We start from the raw sequence: 25,448 nt of genomic DNA on the forward strand, positions 1-25,448 counted from the left end.
GACAGACAGGGACGGAGACAGGGAAACACACTAAGAGAAAGAGACACACACATTCATTAGAGAGACGGAGAGAGACACAGAGAGAGGTGTGTCCTTCCCTAGGACATATGTGCCACTGACACTGCACAATAACCAATGTCTACATTCTCAAAAAACTCCTCCTACTGCACACTTCAAGGAATACTGCTGAGCGTGGCTCAGCAGCAACCTTCAGTCCATGCAGGTAACAAAAGCCTCCGTATGCTCTGGCCCATGTTCATATCACGGAACAGTCCCTGAGTTATTCTTGAGCAGCACCAACAATGTACTGATGTGTGTCTGTGTCCTTCTAGGTGTCCCTGAGGAGGAAAAGATGTGGGCCGTTCCTGTCAGGAGGCACCAGGCTGTTGGTGAGGTGAGCTGGCCTGTCTTCCCCTGAGGAACACAATTACTTTCTTAGTGTCTTTCCAATCAACGTCTGTTGTAAATAGGACAATGTACTTTTTAGATGATATTGTTACTTTCCGGGTGGGGAGTGTGGAGTATGGGTGTCTCTTGCCAACTGGAACCTTGGTCAGGGGACATTCACCACTGGCAGTGCCAAACCTGGTCATAAACAGTGTCAAAGGATCTTTTTCGTCAGCAGCAATTTTTCCTGCTGGGGTGAGGAATTTTGTAGTCGGCATCCTCAGTGTTCTTCAGAGACACATCCCCAGTAAAGAACAACTTCTGACAGGCATGCTATTCATTTGCTTTTGTGGACCTTTGACTCAAGCACTGTGTGCCATGTAGTTTCCTAAAGTCCAGAGGAGAATGAAAGCCCAGTGCAATGAGAGTATATCATGATCTCACCCTGATGGTGTTTCTTTTCTCTACAATCAGGTGGCCGCGGGAGCAACGAGAATATGGTATGTACTTTGGAATCAGTTTCTTGCTGAGGAAATAATCTATGTGGCCAGGAAGTTGGGATATTCCTGTTGGCATCAGTCTGGAGAGCTACCCTGACTCCAGGTTCCCTGTAGGACAGAGGCTTGAGGGTGAGAAGAAAAGACAGTTTTCCCAGGTGAGAACCTATGTCCATGTTCACAGTGTGAGGAAGACAATGTATTCACTGTGGTTGTGTGTGTGTGTGTGTGTGTGTGTGTGTGTGTGTGTGTGTGTGTAAGTGCATGTATGTTTGAGTCAGACAGAAACTGAGACACAGGGAAGGAGACAGGGAAACACACTGAGAGAATGAGACACACACATTCATTAGAGAGACGGAGAGACAGAGAGACAGGGGAGACAGCGAGAGATGTGTCTTGCCCCAGGAGATATGTGCCACTGACACTGCACAATGACCAATGTCTCTATTCTGGAAAAAACCCCTCCCACTGCACACTTCAAGGAATATTGCTGAGTGTGGCTCAGCAGTAACATTCAGTCCATGCAGGTAACAAAATCCGCAGTATGCTCTGCCCATGTTCATATCAAGGAAAAGTCCCTGAGCTTTCTTGAGCAGCACTAACGATGTACTGATGTGTGTACTGTGTCCTTCTAGGTGTCCCTGTGGAGGAAAAGATGTGGGCTTTTCCTGTCAGGAGGCACCAGGCTGTTGGTGAGGTGAGCTGGCCTGTCTTCCCCTGAGGAACACAATTACTTTCTTAGTGTCTTTCCAATCAACGTCTGTTGTAAATAGGACAATGTACTTTTTAGATGATATTGTTACTTTCCGGGGTGTGGAGTGTGGAGTATGGGTGTCTCTTGCCAAATGGAACCTTGGCAGGGGACATTCACCGCAGGCAGTGCTAAACCTGGTCATAATCAGTGTCAAAGGATCTTTTTCGTCAGCAGCAATTTTTCCTGCTGGGGTGAGGAATTTTGTAGTCGGCATCCTCAGTGGTCTTCAGAGACACATCCCCAGTAAAGAACAACTTCTGACGGGCATGCTATTCATTTGCTACTGGGGACCTTTGACTCAAGCATTGTGTGCCATCTAGTTTCCTAAAGTCCAGAGAGAATGAAAGCCCAGTGCAATGAGAGTTCATCATGATCTGACCCCAATGGTGTTTCTTTTCTCTACAATCAGGTGGCCGCGGGAGCAACGAAATATGGTATGTACTTTGGAATCAGTCCCCTGCTGATGAAATAATCTATGTGGTCAGGAAGTTGGGATATTCCTGCTGGCATCAGTCTGGAGAGCTACCCTGACTCCAGGTTCCCTGTAGGACAGAGGCTTGAGGGTGAGAAGAAAAGACAGTTTTCCCAGGGGAGAACCTGTGTCCATGTTCACAGTGTGAGGAAGACAATGTATTCACTGTGGTTGTGTGTGTGTGTGTGTGTGTGTGAGTGTGTGTAAGTGCATGTATGTTTGAGTCAGACAGAAACTGAGAGACAGGGAAGGAGACAGGGAAACACACTAAGAGAATGAGACACACACATTCATTAGAGAGACGGAGAGACAGGGGAGACAGCGAGATGTGTCTTGCCCCAGGAGATATGTGCCACTGACACTGCACAATGACCAATGTCTCTATTCTGGAAAAAAACCCCTCCCACTGCACATTTCAATGATTATTGCTGAGTGTGGGTCAGCAGTAACATTCAGTCCATGCAGGTAAGGAAATCCGCCGTATGCTCTGCCCATGTTCCTATCAAGGAAAAGTCCCTGAGCTTTCTTGAGCAGTACTAACGATGTACTGATGTGTGTACTGTGTCCTTCTAGGTGTCCCTGTGGAGGAAAAGATGTGGGCTTTTCCTGTCAGGAGGCACCAGGCTGTTGGTGAGGTGAGCTGGCCTGTCTTCCCCTGAGGAACACAATTACTTTCTTAGTGTCTTTCCAATCAACGTCTGTTGTAAATAGGACAACGTACTTTTTAGATGATATTGTTACTTTCCTTGGCGGGGAGAGTGGTGAGTGGTTGTCTCTCGCCAACTGTTACCTTGGTGAGGGGGACACTGACCGGTGGCAGTTGCCCAACCTGGTGATAAATAATGTGTTAGGATTAATTTTATCAGAAGCAATTTTCCCTGCTTGGGTGAACAATTTTAGAGACTCTATACTAAGTGAACTTGAGAGACACATCCCCCAGAATATACAACTTCTGACAGGCATCCTATTCATTTGCTTTTGTGGCCTTTGACTCAACCACTGTGTTCCCTATTGGATCCTAATATCACCAAGATCTAAAGAGTGGTGCAATCAGTGTGCCTCACCTTCTTACCTTTATGCTATTTTCTTTTCTATAGCTTCCTGTGGTCTCTGGAACCATGGAGAATGGTAGGTATTCAGGAATCAATCATTTGCTGTCTTTAGTCAGGGGAGTGCTTCTGATTTTGGGTTTCCAATGAAAGGAGGATCACAGACGTAGTGACAAAGCGATTTGTCGAAGGGTAAAACCATGTTCATGTGTTTACAGGCACTCGTGTGGCATTCAGGTAGTGAGTTTGTGTGCGTGGAGATGGGGGAGTCTCTTTGTGAACTGACAAGTGTGTGGAGTGAGCAGGTACGTGCTTGTATGTGGTCTCTGTGTGAGAAGTTTATGTTCCTCTAGATTAACATGTCCCTAAAGAGCACAGTTGCTGGTGTGAACTTTGCCATTCATAAGAAAAATCCCATCACCGAGCTTCATGTGTGTCTGTATGTCAAAGGATATAAATATGGACAATTTAAATATAGTTAGTATATTATACACCAAACATAGCTTGTTTAGGCTGAAAAAAGTCCTACTAATAGCCAGGAACACATTCACAGGATTCTGAAAGGGAAATATGTTTTCAGAATCCATAGGATTCTGTGAATCAGGACTTCAGTTCAAGGCAGACCTCAACTCTGAGGAGGCTGTTGCATTGCCTTCAGGGCACTTGGATCGATCCTGATTAAGGAGAAGGAGCCCTCATGGTATCTAATTGGCCTCTGAGGAAAGGAAGCTTATGGAAGTGATGAATCATGGAGGGGTTGGCACGGGCTGTGGGGATGGGGGCTGGACGGGGAGACGAGGCCCTTTAACCCCCAATTCCTAGCACTTTCTCTCACGCCTCTACTTTCTGAGGCAGACCCTGAATTTCTAGGCTGAGGTCGTCATCAGTAATAATTTCAGTCCTTGCTCCTGACCCTCCTTGTGTGGGGCACCCGCCAGTGCTGAGACTAGAGTGATCCCAGAGTCCTTGCTCCATCATACTTCAGCAGTAAAGAGATAATTGCCCCAGGGTTACTGCCTTCCTGCCCCTCCTATCCTTTCCAAAAAGGAGATTCAAGGAGCCTGAGAAGGAAATCCTCCCCCTCCTAGCTGGAGGGCTGGGGCAGGTGGCCCCTGGTGCAGGCGTGTGCCACACCCAGTTCTGGAGGGCATCTGAGAAGAGGATCCTCCAGCTTCTAGAAATCCTTTCTCTCAAGATCTTGGTATCCCAGGGGTGTGGAAGTTAATGCCTGCTGTGTGTGGTCAAATGCAGGAATGAAACCAGCAGCCAGGCTCTAAGGGCCCTTGCTCCTTCAAATACTTCAGCTTGAAAGGGTGAGAGCACGCTCCAAGGTCTTGGACTAGATGTTAAGCGGGAAATATTGATGGGTTGCAGAGGGAAGACATGAAGGACATCCAGGCTATGTGAGGGTGGGAGGGGACACCACGGTGGCAGGATTATTTGAATCAGTGTAGCATCCGCACCTGGGCCCAGCCTTGTCCTCACTGAGGATGACATTTGGGCTCCTTCTGGGTGGGATGAGGCAGGACGAGCCGGCATGCCGGGTGAGAGCACCGTATGGACATCTTCCTAAAAGCCTGGGGAGAGGGGCGTCCTTCCTGTGCCAGCCTCTTCTCCATCTACCAGACTCTTTCATTGGTGGACACTGGGGAGGAGCAGACAATGGAGTCAGGTCTCCTGTTCTCCCACCTGGGACACGCCAGCAGGGATGGAACCAGGGTCAGGCCAGACACAAGTACGTTTCCAGGCCTGATCCACCTGGGCCAGGAGGGACCAGTTTTCACTTTTCACCTGCTTCTGGCTGTCACCTGACAGCCAGTCCTTGTCTACACACTGTTGGCCAAGGGTTGTCTGGCTGGAAACACATTCATACAAAAGGGATCTCATCCCATGTGACCAGGGCAGCTGTAGAACATTCTAGTTGCAGGGGAGGTGAGAGGGGCACAGGCTCCAGTGCACAGGGAGCTCAGCAAAGTGGTGGGGGCTGATCCCAGAGTGGAGGTGGTCCTTGCTGTGCTCTTTCCTGGCCCGAGGACATCAGTGTGAGAGTTTGTCTGAAAGGTATGGGAACTGACAGGTCCAAATACTGTCTCTGACCTTCCTTCCACTCATGGGCACAGGAGCCATAGCTCTGGATGGTCACTGCAAGGGCACCGACAGTCTCTCCGTCATTGCTCGTCCCCCAGGGGCTCAGCCCTAGGCAGCCCATGTTTGGCCCCAATAAACGCCTGCTGTTCACAGCCTTGGGCTGGGAACTCGTTTAGGGGTGGAAAGGTCCCTCCTCAGCTCACCCAGGCCTGTTGGGCCCCACACTATGCTAGCTGTCTGCCCAGGCACTGGTCCAGATCAGAATGAGAAGGGTGGGCTCCTGAAGACAGTGAGGTGCTCCCCCTCTGCCCCGCGGCTCTGATTACATCCAGCATGAGTGTGGGGGTGTCATGCTCTTCACTCTGTTTATAATGTGCCCCTGCTGGGATTCCCCTCAGACCTGGGTGTTGACCTTCCACTCTAAGTGTCCCCAGGGCCTCACGCAGTGGCTGCCGCATACGCATGAGCCCAGGGAGAACCGACAAAGGAATGGTCAGATCAGGCCAGCGAGCTCCTCTGCAGAAACCTCCAGGACTGGGAGGTCACGTCTTCCTCATGTGTACGTCCTAAAGCTGTGCTATCCAGGGCAGAAGCCACTTGCCACATAGCCACTAGCCGCACTAGCCACGTTTCTGGTGCCCGGCAGACGCATGTTTACAACGCAGAACATTTCCACCCTCACAGAGGGTTCTTCTGGGCAGCTGCTCTGAGCCGGGCACAGGGTCTGCTCGTGGAACCCGCCAAACCCTATGTCTGTCTGTAACCGTTGGAATGTCAGCTTGCGCAGGTGGCACCTTCTTGTGCGGGTGAGAGCTATCATGATCCAGTGCAGCTGGGGAAATACCAGATGAAGGGGGATCCTTTCTCTTGCTTGAAGGTTTGCAACTGTGGTCAATGCCTTGTGGAAGGGCTCTGCCTTTGCCAAGCCCAGGGAAGGTCTGAGGACCCAGAGGAAGGGCAAGTCATGCCGGCTGAGCCAGCATGGCCTCAGAGGGAGTTACAGGAATGGTGGAGCCCCTGTCTCTAATAACCTGCTTGCTCATGCTTGTGTCTCTAAAGATTGGGTGTTGGAGAGCCTGTCTGACTCTGGAACCGATGATGAATAGTCGTCAGATAGGGAACTGCACTCAGGTAGGAATCAATGGGAGAGGGTTTCTGGGAACAGCTGGCTTATACCTGCTGCTTTGTAGACTTAGAGTGGGAGGTATGAAATCAGAAAGACAAAGCAAGGATGTGCGAAGCCTTGTTTTGTTCTTTTAATATAATAGTAGCGTCTTTTAATAGAATACATGTGTTCTCCCTCTGGGCTTCGAATGTACTCTGTCTGTAATCATCTTTTTAAAGTTTTTTTTTTTAAACCAAGTTGGTTAACATATAGTGTAATAATGGTTTCAGTAATAGAATTTAATGATTTATCACTTCCATAGAACACCTAGTGGTCATCCACACCAAGTGCCCTCCCTAATGCTCATCACCTATTTAGTACATCCCTCTACCCAACACCCTTCCAACAGTCCTCAGTGTGTGAAGAGTTAATCAAGTCACTTATGGACTGTCTTCATCTCTGTTTTTACCTTATTTTTCCTTCCATTCTCCTATGTTCATCTATTTTGTTAGATTCCACACATGAGTGAAATCGTATGATATTTGTCTTTCTCTGACTGACTTATATATATAGACGGATATAGATATATAGATATATATATCTATATATATAGATGTATAGATATAGATATCGATATCCGTCTATATATATAGACGGATATCGATATCTATATCTATATCTATATCTATCTATATAGATGTATATAGATCTATATAGATGTATATATCTATATCTTCTTTATCCATTCATCAGTCACTGGACACCTTGGCTCCTTCCATAATTTGGCTATTATTGATAGTGCCACTATAAACACTGGGATGCATGTGCCCCTTTGAATCAGCACTCCTGTATCCTTTGGATAAATATCTAATCATGCAACTGCTAGGACGTAGGGTAGCTCTCTTTTTAATTTTTTGGCAGGCCTCCATACTGTTTTCCGGAGTGGCTGCACTAGTTTGCATTCCCACCAACAGGGCAAAAGTGTTCCCCCTTCTCCGCATCCCCGCCGACATCTATTGTTACCTGCGTCGTTAATTTGAGCCATGCTGACAGGTGTGAGGTGGTATCTCATTCTGCTTTTGATTTGTATTTCTCTGATGATGACTGCTGTTGAGCCTCTTTTCATGTGTCTGTTAGCCATCTGGTTGTCTTCTTCGGAAAAACGTCTGTTCATGTCTTTTGACCATTTCTTCCCTGAATTCTTTGTTTTTTGGGTGTTGAGTTTGGTAGTTCTTTACAGATGTTGGAAACTAACCCTTTATCTGATATGTCATTTGCAAATACCTTCTCTGATTCCCTCAGTTTTGTTGGTTGTTTCTGTTGCCGTGCAGAAGCTTTTTTTTATCTTGATGAGGTCCCAAGAGTTTTTTGTTTGTTTGTTTGTTTGTTTTGTTTTTGTTTTTTGCTTTTGTTTCCTTTCTCTCCTGAAACATGTCTATTAAGACGTTGCTGTGGCTGAGGTCAAGAGGCTGTTGCCTGTTTTCTCCTCTAGGATTGTGATGGTTTTCTGTCTCACATTTAGCTCTTTCATCCATTTTGAGTTCATTTTTGGGTATAGTAGGTAAGCGGTCCCATTTCATTCTTCTGCATGTCACTATCCTGTTTTCCCAATACCATTTGCTGAAGAGACTGTCTTTTTCCATTGGATATTCTTTCCTCTTTTGTCAAACATGACTTGGCTATACACTTGTGAGTCCATTTCTGGGTTCTCTATTCTGTTCCATTCATGTATGTCTCTGTGTTTGTGCCAGTACCATACTCTCTTAGTGATTATAGCTTTGTAACATAGCTTGAGGTCTGGAATTGTGATGCTTCCGTGTTTGGTTTTCTTTTTCAACATCACTTGAACTATTCGGGGTCTTCTCCGGTTCCATACATATTTTAGAATTGTTTGTTCTAGCTCTGTGGAGAATGCTAATGTTACTTGATAGGGATTGCATTGAGGCTGTAGATAGCTTTGAGGAGTATCAACATTTGAACAGTATTTTGTCTTCCAATCCATGAGCGTGGAATGTCATTCCAATTCTTTGGGTCTTCTTCAATTTCTTCATCAGCTCTCAATACTTTTTAGCGTACAGATCTTTTACCTCCTTGGACACGTTTATTCCTATGTATCTTATGGTTTGGGATGCAATTGTTAATGGGATAGATTCCTTAATTTCTCTTCCTTCTGCTTCATTATTGGTGTATAGAATGCAATTGATTTCTGTACATTGGTTTCATACCCTGTGACTTTGCTGAATTCATGTAACAGTTCTAGCAGTGGTTTGGTGGAGTCTTTTCTTTTTTAAATATGAAATTCATTGTCAAATTGGTTCCATACAACACTCAGTGCTCATCCCAAAAGGTGCCCTCCTCAAAGCCCATCACCCACTTTCCCCTCCCTCCCACCCTCCATCAACTCTCCGTTTATCCTCAGTTTTAAAGAGTCTCTTATGGTTTGACTCCCTCCCTAACTTTTTTTTCCTTCCCCTCCCCCATAGTCTTCTGTTACGTTTCTCAGGATCCACATAGGAGTAAAACATATGGTATCTGTCTTTCTCTGAATAACTTATTTCACTTAGCGTAACACTCTCCAGTTCCATCCACGTTGCTACAAAAGGTCATATTTCATTCTTTCTCATTGCCAAGTAGTATTCCATTGTGTATATAAACCACAGTTTCTTTATCCATTCATCAGTTGGTGGACATTTAGGCTCTTTCCATAATTTGGCTATTGTTGAAAGTGCTGCTAGAAACATTGGGGTACGAGTGCCCCTATGCATCAGCACTCCTGTATCCCTTGGGTAAATTCCTAGCAGTGATCTTCCTGGGTCATAGGGTAGATCTATCTTTACGTTCTTGAGGAACCTCCACACTGTTTTCCAGAGTGGCTGCACCAGTTTGCATTCCCACCAACAGTGCAAGAGGATTCCCATTTCCCCGCATCCTCTCCAGCATCTATAGTCTCTGGATGGGTTCACTTTAGCCACTCTGACTGTCGTGAGGTGATATCTCAGTGTGGTTTTGATTTGTATTTCCCTGACGAGGAGTGACATTGAGTATCTTTTCATGTGCCTGTTGGCCATCTGGATGTCTTCTTTGGAAAAGTGTCTGTTCATGTCTTCTGCCCATTTCCTCACTGGAGAATGTGTTTTTCGGGTGTGGAGTTTGGTGAGTGCTTTATGGATTTTGGAAACTAGCCCTTTGTCTGATAGGTCATTTGCAAATATCTTTTCCATTCCATTGGTTGCCTTTTAGTTTTGTTGATTGTTTCCATGCAGTGTAGAAGCTTTTCATCTTGAGGAGGCCCCAATAGTTCATTTGTGCTTTTAATTCCCTTGTCTTTGGAGATGTGTCAAGGAAGAAATTGCTGCAGCTGAGAGTTCAGAGCGGTTTTTTCCTGCTTTCTCCTCTAGGGTTTTGACGGTTTCCTGTCTCACATTCAGGTCCTTTATCCATTGTGAGTTTATTTTTGTGAATGGTGTAAGACAGTTCTCTTGTTTCATTCTTCTGCATGTTGCTGTCCAGTTCTCCCAGCACCATTTGTTAAAGAGACTGTCTTTTTTCCATTGGATATTCTTTCCTGCTTTGTCAAAGATGAGTTGGCCATACATTGGTGGGTCCATTTCTGGAGTCTCTATTCTATTCCATCGGTCTATGTGTCTGTTTTCGTGCCAATACCATACTGTCTTGATGATTACAGTTTTGTAGTAGAGGCTAAAGTCTGGGATTGTGATGCCTCCCATTTTGGTTTTCTTCTTCAATATTACTTTGGCTATTCGGGGTCTTTTGTGGTTCCATACAAATTTTAGGATTGCTTGTTCTAGCTTGGAGAAGAATGCTGGTGCAATTTTGATTGGAATTGCTTTGAATATGTAGATTGCTTTGGGTAGTAGTGACATTTTAACAATTTCATTCTTCCAATCCATGAGCATGGAATGTTTTTCCAGATCTTTGTATCGTCTTCAATTTCCTTCCTAAGCTTTCTATAGTTTTCAGCATACAGATCTTTGACACCTTTGGTTAGGTTAATTCCTAGGTATTTGATGATTCTTGGTGCCATTGTGAATGAGATCAGTCACTTTGTCTGTCTTTCTGTTGCTTCATTATTAGTGTATAACAATGCAACTGATTTCTGCACATTAATTTTCTATCCTACGACTTTGCTGAATTCATGTGTCAGTTCTAGCAGACTTTTCGTGGAGTCTGTTGGGTTTTCCATGTAGAATATCATGTCATCTGCAAAAAGTGAAAGCTTGACTTCATCTTTGCCAATTTGGATGCCTTTGATTTCCTTGTGTTGTCAGATTGCTGATGGTAGCACTTCCAACACTATGTTCAACGACAGTGGTGAGAGTGGACATCCCTGTGGTGTTCCTGATCTCAGGGGGAAAGCTCTCAGTTTTTCCCCATTGCGGATGATATTAGCTGTCGGCTTTTCATAAATGGTTTTTAGGATGTTTAAGTATGTTCCTTCTGTCCCGACTTTCTCGAGGTTTTTTTATTAAGAAAGCATGCTGATTTTGTCAAATGCTTTTTCTGCGTCGATTGACAGGACCATATGGTTCGTATCTTCGCTTTTATTAATGTGATGTATCCCATTGATTGATTTGCAAATGTTGAACCAGCCCTGCAGCCCAGGAATGAATCCCACTTGATCATGGTGAATAATTATTTTTAAATGCTGTTGAATTCGATTTGCTAGTATCTTGTTGAGAATTTTTGCATCCATATTCATCAGGGATATTGGCCTGTAGTTCTCTTTGTTTGCTGCGTCTCTGTCTGGTTGGGGAATCAAAGTGATGCTGGCTTCATAGAATGAGTCTGGAAGCTTTCCTTCCCTTTCTATATTTTGGGACAGCTTGAGAAGGATAGGTATTATCTCTGCTATAAGTGTCTGATAGAATTCCCCAAGGGAAGCCATCTGGTCCTGGACTCTTATTTGTTGGGAGATTTTTGATAACTGATCTAATTTCTTCGCTGGTTATGGGTCTGTTCAAGTTTTCTATTTCTTCCTGTTTGAGTTTTGGAAGTGTGTGGGTGCTTAGGAATTTGTCCATTTCTTCCAGGTTGTCCCGTTTGTTGGCCTATAATTTTTCATAGTATTCCCTGATAATTGCTTGTATTTCAGAAGGATTGGTTGCTGATCGCTTAGATTCCACCCACATCTGCCTAATTTACCCCAATAACCACCAGAAGCCTAGCAGAACGGACTCTCCGGAGCCAAGCATAGACAAGAGGCCCACGGAAGAGGGTAGGAAGGGTGGAGAGGCGGTGCGTGCTACACGGACTGGCGGGAGGGAGCCAGGGCGGTGGGCAGCCAGCCCACCCGGCAAGGCAGAGCCCCCGAGTCTGGCTTGCAAAAGCGGAGGGGCCGGATGGAGTGTGTTCTGACAGCCAGTGGGACTTAATATCTGGAATGTTATAAGTCAACTGCTGTGCTTGGAGAGCGGGAGGGAGAGTTGTTGAGCCCCGGACAACGGAGCTCAGCTTGGCGGGGAACAAAGGCGCTGGAAGTGCCGTCTCCCTCGCCCACCCCCCAGCCAAAATCCCAAAGGGAGCCGCTTCCCATCACGGAACTTGCTTGCACCGCGCAAACACCCAACGCTGTGCTTATGCGGATCCTTCCCTCCGACAGGTCTGTCTCCCTCCCGTTGCCACTAGGCCCCTCCAAAGCGGACCACCGAAGTCAAAGCGAGCTGAGCCTGCCCCTCCCGCCCCTGTGCACCTTGCAGACCCACCCCGGCTAATACGCCAGATCCCATCGAAGCAGCACCACAAGCCTGGCAGTGTGCAAGTAGCCCAGACAGAGGCCACACCACTCCACAGTGAGTCCTGCTCCTGGGAGAGGGGGAGATAAGGTACACGCCAGTCTGACTGTGGCCTCAGCGGTGGGCTGGGGGCAGACATCAGGTCTGACTGCGGCCCCGCCCACCAACTCAAGTTACTCCAGACAGCACAGAGGAAGAGCCCTGCAGTTCCGTGCCACTCCAGGGACTAGCCAAAATGACCAAACGGAGGAATTCTCCTCAAAAGAAACTCCAGAAAGTAGCGACAGCTTACAAACTGATCAAAAACGATGTAAGCAATATAGCAGAAAATGAATTCAAAATAATAGCCATAAAATTAATCGCTGGGCTTGACAAAAGTATAGAGGCCAGCAGAGAATCTATTACTACAGACATCAAGGGACTAAGAAACAGTCAGGAGGAGCTAAAAAATGCTATAAATGAGCTGCAAAATAAAATGGAGGTGACTACAGCTCGGATTGAAGAGGCAGAGGAGAGAATAGGTGAATTAGAAGATAAAATTATGGAAAAAGAAGAAGCTGAGAAAAAGAGAGATAAAGAAACATGGCCACTTTGAAATGGCCTCACCGCTCTGCTTCTTTGAAGAATTCTTACTTCTTTCATAATTCTTCCTGAGAAGGACACGAAGTTGGGGTCAAATTTCAAATCCCAAAGTTGGAGTTCCTTTTGTGCACTCTTATTTCTGAAAGTTAAAATGTCCACAAATCAATCGAAATGAAGTAAGCAAAGGCAATGATCCACTTATAAAATTCTCCTCTAATCTAAAGATGTCTTCTATTGTCCTCTGTGCTGACATGGTACAAAGAAGGTCCCTGGTACCCTGAAATCATGAGGTCTTCGCTCTAACATTTGCGCAGGGTCTTAGGATCTTTCTATATTATTCTCCCCCTTCAGACTTCCCCTAATTTTGCACTGACGGAAAAAAATAGAGTTGTTCCCTCCAAGGTATCGTTTTCGTCCCAACTGTCACATTTTAGTTGGAGCATGTGAGATGCCAGGGGTTCTACGCAGTCTCCGCTTCAGGACACACACACACACACACACACACACACACACACACACAGAAAAATAACACTTACTTTTGTACAATATTCATGAATGTTTGTAATTCATGCTGCCTTTTTTTCTGGATCCAACCTTGTATGCATAGCCATGTCTCTCTTCACTCTGTGGTCTTTATGCATTTCATCTGTTAGACCTTTCCAAAAACAAAGTTTAGAAAAGATATAGCTAAAGAAGCAAGAATAGTGTCAACTCTCTCGTGTAAACGAGAGAAGCCTTGACCACTGCACCTGCAAGAGGAAGAACCAGCAGAGAGAATGCAGCTCTGGGCCATATGGAGTATTATGAAACGCTGGTACTTCTACATCCTAACACCTGGGGCTCAAAAGGGGTGGACTTCTCTGAAGACTGCACAAATCTGTAGTACCTGTCAGGTAGCATAGCTCAGGAACCAGCATTATAGGCTCATGGGGCGTGTCCTGTTGGCTCTTTTTCCATTTGCCTTTGCTGACCAAAAGTGGCTGAGTTAGGGCAGTGACCACTAGACCATGTTGCTGCTCAACAGAAACAAGAAAGAACACTGCTGTAACTATCAGTGAAGCCTCAGCAGAGTCACATAAATATGTACAGAAGTGCATTTTGGGGTCACCAACAGAGGCCTGGGGGTGTGCTGGTGATACGGTTTCCTCAAGGTTAAGAACGCATCAAAGATTCTCTTAATATTCTCTTAGTTAGACGTCCCGCAGATGGCCTCTTTTTTTCTCTGTCAACACATGTAGCCAAGGAGAGCGGGATGCTCACAGACATTATATTGGGGGTCATTGTACGATCCTTTCACTACATATAAGTAAACGTATGACAGACTCTTAGGATCTGTATTTCTCACTACAGCACTGTCTTAAAGATTCCTCAAACATACTTGAGAACTTTCAAGACGATTCCCAAACGAAGGGGTGGGCAACAAACCCAGTCAACTTTTTAGAGTTGCAACTCCACATCTATTCCCAACATGCCTCTTGCATCATTTCTCCTAAACTCTCAGTCCCTGCTTCCAGGAGGAAGAGATATTTGCCAAGACATCCCACCCCTGGGCTGCAATTTCCGTGCCACAAACTGCCTTTACTCTCCAACACACAGCAATGGTTCTTCATAGATCCTTCCATGCCGATCAGGAAGGTCCTCATCAGTAGGAATTTAGCCACATCAATTCTGGTTTTATCTGACTGCTAAACATCCCGAGAACTTCAAAGGAGTTCCTACCCGCGACAAAACTTCACATCCAGTGTTCATGGCTCTTTTTCTCTTAAGCTGAACTATTAGTTTTCATTCGTATGATCTCATTGCAGACTATACATGGGTTTTTTTCACCCTTAGAGTGGTCTTTAGTTATTTGAAAGACAGCTGGGATTCACCCCCATTTTCCTGGTTCTAGAGTCTTAAGGCCCAAGCTTGTGCAGGTGTCTACATGTGTGTAGAATCATGGCATCCTTTTAGGGCCTCATCTATCAAAACCTTTGGACGAGCTATTCTTCCTGTCAAAAACTTTGGGAAACACGCCTCTTATTTCCCATAGCTGCCATGCAACATCCTAGAAGGATCTCCTCCTCCAACATCAACTTCTGCACCTAAACAGGAGTTCTGTGGTCCTTCTTTGCAGCATTATGAAACCTTTTTGGAAGGCCAGGATTGTACTTTCCTTCTAAGGGCTCATCGATCGATTCCAGGATTTTTCTAGATCTCATGACAACAGGACAACTAAATTGCCATCGGTCATTAGACTGAGTTCCCACCAGGGCATCCCAAGATGACCCAAATCGTTTCAAATATTTCAGCCCATCTGTTTTTTTTTTTCTCAATTAAACCTGCTGAAACCACAGTCTTAGGTTTCTTTTACATCCAAGGCTCCTGCCTATCAACTCGTGCCAAGAAGGTAGTTTGTCTTCATGTGACAAATCCTCTAATTATTCCCAAACCCGCTGCTCTGTGATGCCAGCATGTGTGAATTTACTACAACCTATATATATTTCAACTTCTATGTGCTAGTCATGGTATGAGACAGGAGAGGTATTTACAAGGAGCAAAACCAACATTGTCATGCCCTGGTGGAACTCTGTCTACAGAGAGGGGAGAGATTCATAAAATAACCACTCAAATACAGAATTCCGAATTGGGATAGATGCTATGAAATGCAAGAGCACAACAGAACAGGGGGACCCCACAGAGGCCTGAGGTTGCAGGTTGGTGTGGGGGTGGGGTGGATGTACTCTGGATACCCAGCATGGCTCTTCTCAATCAATGACATTTGAGGTCAAATTTGGAGAATGAACAAGCAAATATCAGCCAGGTATCTCTATCTACCACCTCCATCAGAGCCTAAGTCAACCCCAAAGTCCCCAATCTTCTCACACCGACTCCCCCGTTGTAGTAAATGACTCTGGCATCCACTCACTTCCTACCTCTCCCACCCTAATCCCGGTCACCATTATCATTGACCTAAAGTGACTTAGCCACCTCCGCACTGATGTCTCTGCCTCCCTTTTTACCCACATACAGCCCGTTCCTTGTAATTAGACACATATCTGTAAAATAAAATATATCACTTCATCCATCTGTAGAACATCTGACAATATCTCATTTGTCTCAGTGGACAGAACTTTATACAATGTGGCCCCCACTTCATCCTCTGATTTCATATCCTACAACCCAAGGATGTCCTCCCCGCAACCATGTGCACTTCTGCACAGAATAATCTAGCCTTGTTTGGGATCTGGATACATCTCGCCCATCTGGAAAGTGGGGTCTTTTCTCTTCTCCTTCATTTGCACACAGCTTGCTCCTTTCAGACATTCACATACCAGCTTCTCAGAGCTTTCCATGACCACCTACTCTGAACCACCAGACACCGTCCATAATACCTCTCAATTTTAATTATCTAGATATATCCCTCATAACCCTTAGAACAGTCTTGTCTGCCGTCTCTCTTCCTGCCGTAAGGATGCAAGTTCCTTAAGAACAGACAACTCAGTGGTCTTACCAAAGTATACCCAAGATGTGTAATGGGCACTCATTAAGTGCTTTTTTGGATTGAATGAACAAGAACTAAGTATCAAGCACAAGTGAGGATAATGTAATAGCACCATCCCCTTGAAGGGCTGCCAGAAGGCTGTGTAGCCTTGGTGGTTCCAAGTAGCCATGGTTTGGATTCCAGTATAAAAATACAAGCTGTTTTTTAAAAATATATTTGTGAGTTCTTTCCATTTGCTACAGATATCTGTAATTCCTTTCTCTCATCTGCCAAAGCTAGAAAACTAATCTCCTCAACTAGTGTATCTTTGTGCACCAAGCTAAGTTTACTTATGTCTTTGTGAACAGAGATTGAGGAATCCATGAGTTCTGAGATTCGGCACACAGCTGACATCTTTCCAGATGGTAAGTGGTCATTTGTTTCTTCTTTTCAAACCAAATTCTATAGGGCTCAAACTTCTATATAAGGAAAGTGGTCACATATGAAGTCTTGCCATATTTTCTACCCAATGATCCATCAACATGTTTCAAAGTACCATAGCCTCCTCTTAGGCCCACGGGAGAGGCCATATTGGAGCCATTCTAATCATGTGACATTACCCTATATATGAGGCACTCGAATGCATGGATAATAGATCTGTCAAGTTACAATACCACTAAGGAGAAATTTTATAATAGATTATATATATGTTATAGGTTAATAGATGATGTTATATTATTATAATCTAACATACAGGACTCTACATTGCACATGTATTTTTAGGAGACATATATTTGACTACATAATAAGAACAAAATGAGATTTAAATACATTGAAGGACAGGACATTTCCTACCTCCTTGTAGTAGTCTATGAAGGTGATTTCCTCACCACCTGATTTCTTAAACGTACTTCTGGGAGTCTCCTCCCAATTAACAGCATCCACTCGATAGGTTCTATTGTTATACCTGTGGAATGGTCACAACACATAGTAGTATTCCTAACCTATTTATGGCATGGGATCATGGAAGAAGTGAGAAGCTTTAAATCCTACAAGAAATTTCAGGATATACCCACTTTAGTAAATTCATATGACATATAATTCACCTACGGAAGGCTACAATCCAATGGTTTTAGTATATTCACAGAGTTGTAAATCCTATACATTTGCCTACCCACCCTATTTCACATGAATTGAATGATACAGTATGTGACCTTTCCTGACAGCCTTCTTCCACTTAGTGTACTACTTTTCAAGGTTTATCTATGCTGTAGCATGTATTGGTATTTCATTCCTTTTTGTTGCCAAATGACACACTATTTTATGGATGTACATTTTTATTTTTCCATTTGTCAGTTGATGAACATTTGAGTTGTTAACACCTTTGAGCTATTATGAATAATGAGATTATGGACATTCATGTATCAATTCTGGTAGACACAGGTGTTCATTTCTCTTGGGTATAAAACTAGGAAGGGATTGCTGGCTCATATGGTAACACTGTATTTAGCATACTGAAAAAGGGCCATCCTGTTTTCCAAAGAGACCACACCATTTTTACTTCTACCAGCAGTATTTGACGGGTGGTTCCAACTTTTTCACATCCTTGCCAACACTTAATCTCTGCCTTTTCAAATTTAGCCATCATACCCATCATATGAAGGGGTATTTCACTGTGGTTTGACTTTGCATTTCCCTGGTGGGCAATAATACTGAGTATCTTTTCATGTGATTATTGGCCATTTGTATATTTTCTTTGGAAGCCTGTCTATTCAGATCCTTTGCCCATTTTTTGAAAGTTGGGTTGAAGAAATAAGTAAAAGTTAGGTTCTCTTTTAATTATTGACTTGTAAACATTTCTTACATATGTAGAAGCAAGTTGTTCCGGAGATACGTGATTTCAAATGTTCTCTCATTCTGTTCCTTTTTTTTTTCTTTCTTTTTCGTAACTTTAAATTTTTTGTAACGTTTATTTATTTTTGAGACAGAGAGAGACAGAGCATGAACAGGGGAGGGGCAGAGAGAGAGGAAGACACAGAATCTGAAGCAGGCTCCAGGCTCCTAGCCATCAGCCCAGAGCCCGACGCGGGGCTCGAACTCACGGACTGCGAGATCGTGACCTGAGTTGAAGTCGGACGCTTAACCGTCTGAGCCACCCAGGAGCCCCCCCTTTTTTTTACTTCAAAGAAAGAAAGTTTTCAATTTGGTGAAGTCCAATTTATGTTTTCCTTCTGTCATCCCTTCTCTGTTGGCATTTTATTTTATAAGGTTTTCTCTAAGCCAAAGTCAAGAAAATTTACTCCTAGATTTGCTTCTAGGAATTTTATAGAGTTTTAACGCTTACATTTAGGTCTATTTTTAGTTAATTTGGGGGATAAATTGGAGTTAATTTTGTATCTTCTGTGAGGAGCGGCCAGGTGGATATCCAGTGGTCCCAGCAATATTTGAGGAAACGAGTATTCCTTCCCCAAGAAAGCGGTCTTGAAACTCTTGCTGAAAAAAAAAAATCAATGGACTATAAATGTGAGGGTTAACTCCAGGATTCTCAATTGTATTCCATTGATTTTTAGGTCTATCTTCATACCAGTATCCCACTGTCCTGATTCCTAGAGCTTTGTAGTGAATTTTGAAATTGGAAAGCAAGAATAAAGTTGAGGACTCCTACGATGATGCTGGCCAAGCAGCTTTACATCCACGCTCTTCAGCTTAAAATGTCTGGTCTAGAAGAAGGTTAAAAGTAAAACACTTCCGTCAAGTGGACATTTGCTAATGGATGATAATTAAGCCCTGATTGTTAAAAATAGTTAGACACAAAGCAAGAGAAAAGACATTTGGAAGGAGCATATTCTGTTACATGTGAGAGAGGGTTCAGAGCAGGTGACTGGATCAACATCAGGAATCACAAGAACAGCAAAATCTACAACTGAAACTTATCTTTCTCTCACGCTGTATAGCCAGATGAGAAAAGTGTGGATGGATTCTCACCATTCCCATGCTATTTCTGCCTCTGACCTTTAACGTTTATTGATTCGAAAACTATAGGACCATCTCTTATGGGGGGAAAAAGTTCTCAAAGTGGTTGGATAGGTTTTTAAATAGCAGACTCACAGGACACCTGGGTGGCTCAGTTGGTCAAGTGTCCGACTTCAGCTCAGGTCATGATCTCATGGTTCGTGGGTTCGAGCCCCACATCAGACTCTGTGCTGACAGTGCAGAGCCTGGAACCTGCTTCGGATTCTGTGTCTCCCTCTCTGTCTCTGTCTCTCTCTCTGCCCCTCCCCCACACTCTCTCTGCTTCTCTCAAAAAAAGTAATAAGCATTAAAAAAGTTAATAAACACAGATGTAAAAGCAATTGATCCAACTAATTCTTAAAAATTTCCATAGCATCTTTCCTTTGGGATTTGTTATCAACATGCATTAGATCATAAGCAGTTTGCATTCAGAGCAGTTTGTGGTTCACATCAGCACAGAGGGTAATGCTGGTTTCATACTCAAGAATAGAAGCACTATATCCAGGCCAGATTACCAGCCTGCAAGCAGAAGACATTAGATGTAAGGGTCAAAGTCCAAGCTCTGAACAAGGAAGCAAGCGTCCCAGCGTTGGAACTTGGGGTCTAAAATTGGTGCTTAGGAGTCAAGCAGTTTCAATTTCTTATTTTTAGTAAGAACCGATCTTTTGAAGGACCTTTCCAATAGAGATTTACCTGATGGGCTAGTTATACCTCTTACACTCTTTGTTAAACCATATTGTTACCACCCACAGGCTCACACACCTATAGCCACACACATGCGTATGTATGTATGTGAGAATATATAGGATATAGGTGTATGAATTATAAACATATACACAATATATACACATACATACATGTAGCTATAATTACTATGATTGGAAGTATTTAAGAGAAATCTACTATCCAAATTTTAGAAGATTTAGACTTCCTATGAGGTTTATAGAACTACCGAATACCTCAAGGTTTATGCTTATCACTCTAGGACTGTAAGAGTGAATCTTTTCACTTCGTTCCAAATTTACATGAAATTCTAACTGAATCGTTCATGGCCAGTGGGTACCACTGAAAAGACCATCACTTATAAATCCTACTGCTTCAAATGAGAGTCACTTTCTCAAATGCTTCTATGGTCAGGTCTGTAGAATGTGAAACTTTCCACTGTGTACTTATGATTGAGGAACTCCGTGGCCACATTCTCGTTGTAATAGTTGCGACCAACTTGCTTCAAATCCATCATCTTCAAAATTCTAGAAATTGGAAGAATGGATTTCGTGGAAACCGCAGTGAATATTATGAAGATTTACTTAACAAACACGGAGATACACTGGGGGAAAGAAATCGATCAGTGACTTTGTTTTACAAACGATTAACAGGAAGTGCCTGATACAACAAGGAAATGACATTGTAAGGTAGATATTAAGGCCCCTTGAACCTCCATTTTTCCCTCCTTTACATAATCTACAACAAAGGGTCATGGGAAGGTCATCAGAAGGTCCTTCATCCCCAGAAATGAACTGAAACCTCTTTTGCAGACTACGTGCCTCCAGTTTTCATTTTCACTATTTGTGCATCACCGTAAGTGTAGAACACCAAACAAATGTAGGGGTGCCTGCTTGGCTGAGTCGGTTAAGCACCAGACTTTGGCTCAGGGCATGATCTTGCACTGAGGGCTCAAGCCCCGCACTGGGCTCTGTGCTGACAGCTCGGAGCCTGGATCCTGCTTCAGATTCTGTGTCTCCCTCTCTCTGCCCCTCCCCTGCTTCTGCTCTTTCTCTCTCTCTTACAAAAATAAACAACCATTAAGAAAAGAAAACAAATGCACATTTACTCCAGGAGAAAGAGGCATCGCTGTGCACAGTTGACATCTGTCCCTCCCTAGACAGGGAGCAGGCATGGGATGTGGGGGTAGGCAGGAAGAACAATGTCAACAATAAGCCACAGAACTCAAGCACATCTAGGTGAGGTTCAAGTGCCGATGCATCTCAAAGACCGCTTGCCCTCCCAGAACACGAGGAGACCTCGAGAACACAAATTCTAGGACCAAACAGCTATGTACACTGCCACTGACACACTAACATGCAACCAAATCTCAAGGAAATGAAATCTCAAAAACACATTTGCTAGAGAGTATGTTGTAATAACATAAGCAGTCCAGTGAGGTGGGTTTGAGTTCACTGAAGAATTCAGTGATGACCTTCACAATCTTTTTGCCCCACCGGCTGACCAGTTCTGTTTTCTGAGGTAAAGAAACAACAAAAAGGTCTAGTGCTCCTTCCAAGGAGAGGACGCTCATTACTGGACCACAAAACAACAGGTCACTTGGGTGTCTGGCAGGAGCAATCTTAACCCCCAGAGACACAGGCAGGTAGAAAATATGATTTAGGAGACCCAAATGAGGGTCCGAATCGAATATTGACAGGGATTTTTTTTTAACTTAAACAAGCTCCTGTAAATTATGCACTTGCTAAATAAATACAGAAGTTTACTGAAGTGGGGTGTCTGGGTGGCTCAGTCGGTGAAATGTCTGACTTCAGCTCAGATCATGATCTCACATTTTATGGGCTCTACCCTATATCGGGCTTTGTGCTGACAGCTCAGAGCCTGGCGCCAGCTTCAGATTCTGTGTCTCCCTCTCTCTGCCCCTCCCCTGCTCACACTCTGCCTGTCTCTCTCTCTCTCTCTCTCTCTCTCTCTCTCTCTCAAAAATAAACATTTTAAAAAAATAGTTTTTAAAGTTTATTGAAGAGGGACAGCTGGGTGGCTCAGTCAGTTAAGCCTCTGACACTTGATTTCAGCTCAGGTTATGATCTCATGGTTCAGGGCTTTGAGCCCCACTTCAGGCTCTGTGCTGTGTCAAACCTGCTTAAGATTCTTTCTCTCTGCCCACCCCCCAATTGCTCCCTCTCAAAAATATTAAATTAAGGAAAAGAAATGGAGTATTAAGTCCTTCCAGTTCTGTGTGTGTATGCGTGTGTGTGTGTGAAGTTTTGGAACAAGAAATAAAAACTTTTTCAATACTTCGTCAGCATTTGAGCCCTATTTGCCATTGGAAAGGTAAAAAATATATATTTTGTTCTTAAATTCATTTTAACCACCAAAATGAGGCATGAGGGAACATCAGTGATAGCCAAACACGGCATGTGGGTTTTGTTACAAATCCTATGGGCAAGAGATCGAGAGGTGTCCATGAACCATTGTATGAAAAAGGTATATTTGCTATAATACAGGGAGAATGTGAGAGAAAGAAAGAACAAAGGTCAAGAAAATGTCCACTAACAGGGGTGCCTGCATGGCTCAGTTGGTTAAGTGCCCAACTCTTGACTTCAGCTCAGGTCATGATCTTGTGGTTTGTGGGTTCAAGCCCTGTGGCCCTGCACAAACAGTGCAGAGCCTGCTTGGGATTCGCTCGCCCTTGCTCTCTGCTCCTCCCCTACATGTGCTTTCTCTCTCTCAGAATAAGTCAATAAACTTAAAGAAAAAGAAAGTGTCCAATCACATTACTTACCCTGCTTTTGTAGTTTATGAGGCAGTAATAAAGAGTTCCCATCAAATGTGGGACACTCTCCAATTACATGTTTATGCTGGCAGAGCAAATCTGTACGAACTTTTCCATCTTCAACCTCTGGCATGTAATCAATGTTGTACTTAGACGTGAGGGGTTCAGGGCGAGAGGTCACTCGGAAATGGTTGGGGAATAGCTTCACCACTCTACCTTGCATTCCTGCAAAAACCGAGGCACATGTCAATAATGAAACAAGTTGACCAATCTCTCCCCAAACAATGGACACACCACAATCTTGAGAGCTTAAGTTAGGCCAAACCAAGACATGAACAAGTAACGAACACTTATACACACCTGATGCCCAGAATATGTACCGGCCTTTTAGAGGAATCCTCACACAAACATACATTTAGAGTTACAACAGGAGATTAAAATATTAAATTAACAGTAACAAGAGATCAAAAGAAAACCTCTTGTAACACAAAGCTTCCAAAAGGGGAGGGCGAGTGGGGAGCCACTGTTTGTAATAGTGTTTAGCATTAAAAAAAAAAAAAACAAAAGGCTCAGCACAACCAAAGAACTGGGTCATTTTAGTTGCTATAAAAGGAAAAGAAAACTGGAGAGTACATCCAGGTCCCTAAAATAGGTCTCTATTTCTGCAAAGGTGGAGGTTATTAAATCATGAGACGGTAGGAAGGTACCTCCACTCACAGTGATGGGGTGAAGCTCTAAGATTCTCAAACACAAATGAACCTCAGAACAAGATCAACACGAACAATTCCATAACACTAGGTTGTTAAAGGCCAGCACACCTGTTGTGGAGTCTTTCACATGTTCCAAGTACTGTCGGGTATTCACCACCTGGTCTTGAAAAATGGCTCCAAGACCCCTCTTCCCCTCAGCGACACTGCCTGCAATCCAGCCCCCAGCTGAAGTTCCTCTGCACAGAAACAAATGCAAAAACCATGAATTTTATATGATAAACAACAAATGGAAACGTAAACAAAGGACAATGTTAAGTACAACTTAAGTGGAGGCGGTTGGAGGTAGACAAGAGGGTTGTCAAAGGATCCAAACAACAGTAGTTCGGTAATGGATCACCAGAGAAGGTGAATGTTACCCAGAAGCCTTTCTCAACAAGACCCCATTCCACGTCAGCGGCTACCCTAGCACCACATTCATTGCTGCTATGGCGTTGCCTCCTTTCATCCGGTATTTGTTCAGAGTGCAAGCTTCTTCTAATCAGAAACTTTGTCCTTTCTCTACCTTTATAGGCTAATCACCTGGTACCAGAGTGCCCTCTACTGGCATCAGAAGATGCTGACTAAATAAACAGTCCTTTCAAAAAAAAAAATGCATGAGAGGTGTGTGTTTGAGTGGCCTCAGTGGATGAAGCTGACGACTCTTGGTTTCAGCTCAGGTCATTATTTCACAGTTCCTGAATTCGAGCCCTGCATCAGAGCTCTGTGCTGACAGCATGCAGTCTGCTTGGGATTCTCTCTCTGCCCCTCCCCTGCTCTTGCTCTCTCGGTCTCTCTACATAAACAAACTGAAAACAAAATTTATCAAAAGCCAGTTTCGTGATTTTTTTTTAAAAACAACTGATCGATTTTTTTTACAGCAACTGGGAAAGGCTCTCATGTTATTTTTATCACATTGTAATATTCATCTTATTTAACTATTTTACAAGGTGAATGTTTGAGCACAGTGCAAGGTAATCTTTCACAAATTATGAAAGAAACCTCGTAAATGGGTAATACAGTCCATGCCTTGGGTTGCACAAACTGGTTTTCTTCCAAATGTTACTTCTGGAAGCTATTATCCCTAGCTTATGATGCTCTTATAAAAACACAGTCTGAATTTCCTTAATAGAAAAACTTATTTCATTTTACACATAAGTTTTTAAATGCTTTTTATCAAACTCTCAACTAATTCCTGACACGCCCAGCAATCAAATTTATCATATTCAAACTTCACTGAAAGAAAACACCAAGCATCATTCATTAGTACTTGCTACATACACTGTACTTACATTAAATATTAATAACCCCTGAGATGCGACACAGATGATAAAAATAGGTGTCTTAATATTGTATATTCATGTTTATCACGTCGTCTTACGGGGTCTGGATTTTGTCTCAGTTTATTATAAAAGTATCTACAACAGAGGATACCAAAAGCAGAGGAAACAGGAGCAAAATAGACAAGTGGGAATTCAAACTAAAAACTTTCTGTACAGCAAATGAATCAACGGAATGAAAGGCAACTTACGGAATGGGAGAAAGTATTTGCAAACCATGCACCTGATAAGGGGTTAATTTAAAATATATAAGGAACTCCTGCTACTCAATAGCCAAAAAACCTAATAACCCATTTTTCTTTTAATGGGGAAAGGACCTGAATCGGCATCTCTCCAAAGAGGACATATAATGGCAAACAGACATATGAATTGAGAACCAAGCAAAGTACAGAAAACTGGGTATTACCCGAAGGTGGGATGTGAGGGGGCTGGTTGAATTCATGGGGGACAAAGCAGACCCTCAGTGAGAAGTCGCCGCTGAATCAAAGACTGGAAAGAGGAGAGTGAGTTACAAGGTTATACGAGCCATAGGTAGAGGAAAGAGCAAATCTTCTAACGTAGAAACGTGCAAGAAAGAACAAGGTGGCCGATGTGACTGCTGCAAGGTGAGCACGAGGTAGAGCAGCTTAGGTCAGAGACGTGGTGGGAGAGAGGCCATTTTTTTCAATGTTTATTGTTGAGAGAGAGAGAGAGAGAGAGAG

General features: G+C 43.7%; 3 long non-coding RNA genes across 10 annotated transcripts in view; 2 read left to right on the top strand and 1 right to left on the bottom strand.

The window, feature by feature from the left end:
- LOC122236326 overlaps positions 1–25,448 on the bottom strand; it is a 63,928-nt gene that overhangs the window by 17,230 nt on the left and 21,250 nt on the right. For 4 of the 6 annotated variants that reach the window (XR_006214392.1, XR_006214394.1, XR_006214397.1 and 1 more), the window contains 5 exons: positions 23,480–23,607; positions 22,671–22,886; positions 17,006–17,117; positions 13,224–13,342; positions 12,712–12,826 (listed from right to left, as the gene is read on the bottom strand). This is a non-coding gene — a long non-coding RNA (uncharacterized LOC122236326). Of the gene's footprint in view, positions 1–12,711; positions 12,827–13,223; positions 13,343–13,573; positions 13,701–17,005; positions 17,118–22,670; positions 22,887–23,479; positions 23,608–25,448 lie in introns of all 6 variants that reach the window. The other 2 variants (XR_006214393.1, XR_006214395.1) reach the window with 2 other exon arrangements.
- Positions 1,500–12,101, top strand: LOC102952492. Of its 3 annotated transcripts, none has more exons than XR_006214398.1 (7): positions 1,500–1,581; positions 2,048–2,072; positions 2,684–2,745; positions 3,208–3,238; positions 6,307–6,378; positions 11,466–11,588; positions 11,973–12,101. It is a non-coding gene; the product is annotated as an uncharacterized LOC102952492 (long non-coding RNA). The 3 variants fall into 3 exon arrangements; XR_006214400.1 differs by having other exon boundaries at positions 11,999–12,101; XR_006214399.1 differs by having other exon boundaries at positions 11,469–11,588.
- Positions 12,122–24,131, top strand: LOC122236327. The gene is made up of 3 exons (XR_006214401.1): positions 12,122–12,162; positions 16,519–16,575; positions 23,942–24,131. It is a non-coding gene; the product is annotated as an uncharacterized LOC122236327 (long non-coding RNA).

The sequence above is a fragment of the Panthera tigris genome (genome assembly GCF_018350195.1).
Source record: "Panthera tigris isolate Pti1 chromosome F3 unlocalized genomic scaffold, P.tigris_Pti1_mat1.1 chrF3_random_Un_scaffold_93, whole genome shotgun sequence".
Taxonomy (NCBI): domain Eukaryota; kingdom Metazoa; phylum Chordata; class Mammalia; order Carnivora; family Felidae; genus Panthera; species Panthera tigris.